The following is a 1,992-nucleotide window of genomic DNA, read 5'->3' on the forward strand; positions in this document are numbered from 1 at the left end:
GCCCCGCCGGCAGCTTCTTCAGCCGAAACCTCTCGCAGAGCATCTTGGAAGGAAACATCTTCCCTGGCGAACAGTCTCTGCTGTAATTCTGTGTTTCTCAGTCCGCACACGAAACGATCGCGCAGTCTTTCCTCTAAGTCCTTGAAGTCGCACGGTTTAGCTGCTCTTCTCAAGGCCCCAACGTAATCTTTTGCTGATTCTCCAACTCGCTGATCTCTCTGTTGAAATGTGTGCCTCCAAGCCATGACAGATTGCTTGGGCTGGAAGTGTTCCTTTAAAGTTTTGTTGAGTTGGGAGTATGATACCGTTTCCAGCGAGTCCGGGGCGATTAAGCTCTCGGCGATCTCAAAGGCGTCTTGCCCACAAACGCACAACAATGTGGCAGCCTTTAAGCCTTCCTCTCGAATCTGGTTTATGCGGAAATACGTCTCGACTCTTGCCACATAAGATTCCCACCTCTCGGGGTGGGAAACGTCGAACTCTGCTAAACGCCCGACTTTTGCCATGATCGAAGATCAGGTTTCTTCTTCCTCAGCCGCACGCACCCTCCAGCGATTTCGTACTGGCAGGATAACGCTGACTTCCACGCCGTTTCTCTTTTGGACATCTTTGGGTGAGTCTTCTAGCTTTTCCTAGCTGTAGAGACTGGATCCCACCTTCGTCGCCAGTGTTAAGTCCGGAGAATAATGGCGCTTGAGACGAAGCATCTCTAACAAGTCTTTATTGTTTGCTTCCATTCTACGAACAACCAGAGCAGAGGCACGCAGGCCTCTATTTATACCCTCTGATCCCCGGGCAAGTTCAACCAATCCTGAGGCGGGCTTTTCCCGCCTTGCGCATGCGCACAAGGCCGGTGCCGCTCAGTCTGGTCCCGGGCAGCTTCTGCAAATGCCCGGGACTCTTGCAACGTCCCAAGCCTGCCTCTTGCAGGCTCAGGACACAACACTGACCTTCCTCACCGTGAATCAATTTGATGATTCCTTAGATGTAATCATTAACTTTCCAAGTATGCTCCAGGTATGAAGAAACAGGACCTAGAGTTATTTTGCATTGCAGTTTGAAGAGGATTGTGGGAAATTTTTAAATGGCTTGTACTTGTTTATTTAAGGCAGGTTGGAGGGGGTACCAGGAATATTTTTTCTAAAATAATTTTTTTGACAAATTTAAAATTAGATTAACAATTCTGAAATAATTAAACATTGAATGTATCTTTAAATAGGATTAAATGTTTGGCTTTTTTCTGATAAGATGTAGCCAGATGATTAGCTATTTTACATCTACCGGTATTTAATTTGACTGTTTAGCCTTTCCCACACAAGCTATATCATGAATTGTTGCATTCAAATGCATCTTGTTTTTCTCAGATTCACAATAAAATTCCTGAGATAGTCCAAGTTTTATCCTTTTTTAATTGCTTCTGAAGGCTCAAGAATCATAGGGTTTACAAGTAAAATTATTTCTTATATTAAAGCCAGAGGTTTCAGTCCTGTTTTCCAAATGTCGTTGGTAATGTAGAAATTAAGCCTACAACCTAACATAAAATTTGATTTTTCAGATAATTCATTTTTGTACAGGTAGTCCTCGACTTACAACAGGTCATTTTGTCACCAAAGTTACAACAGCACTGAAAAAAGTGATTTATGACCATTTTTCACACTTGCAATATTGCAACATCCCCATGGTCATGTGATCAAAATTCAAATGCTTGGCAACTGATTCATACTTATGACAGTTGCAGTGTCCTTGGGTCATGTGATCACATTTTGCAACCTTCTGACCAGCAAAATCAATGGGGAAGCCAGATTCACTTAACAACCATGTTACTAACTTAACTGCAGTGACTCACTTAACAACTGTGGCAAGAAAGGTCGTAAAATGGGGCAAAATTCACTTAACAACTGTTTCGCTTAGCAACAGAAATTTTGGGCTCAATTGTGGTGGTAAGTCGAGGACTATCTGTATTTAATTTTAAATCTGTCTTTATTCCTAAGG

The sequence above is a fragment of the Protobothrops mucrosquamatus genome, unplaced genomic scaffold (genome assembly GCF_001527695.2).
Source record: "Protobothrops mucrosquamatus isolate PMUCROS unplaced genomic scaffold, P.Mucros_1.0 scaffold_253, whole genome shotgun sequence".
Classification (NCBI taxonomy): domain Eukaryota; kingdom Metazoa; phylum Chordata; class Lepidosauria; order Squamata; family Viperidae; genus Protobothrops; species Protobothrops mucrosquamatus.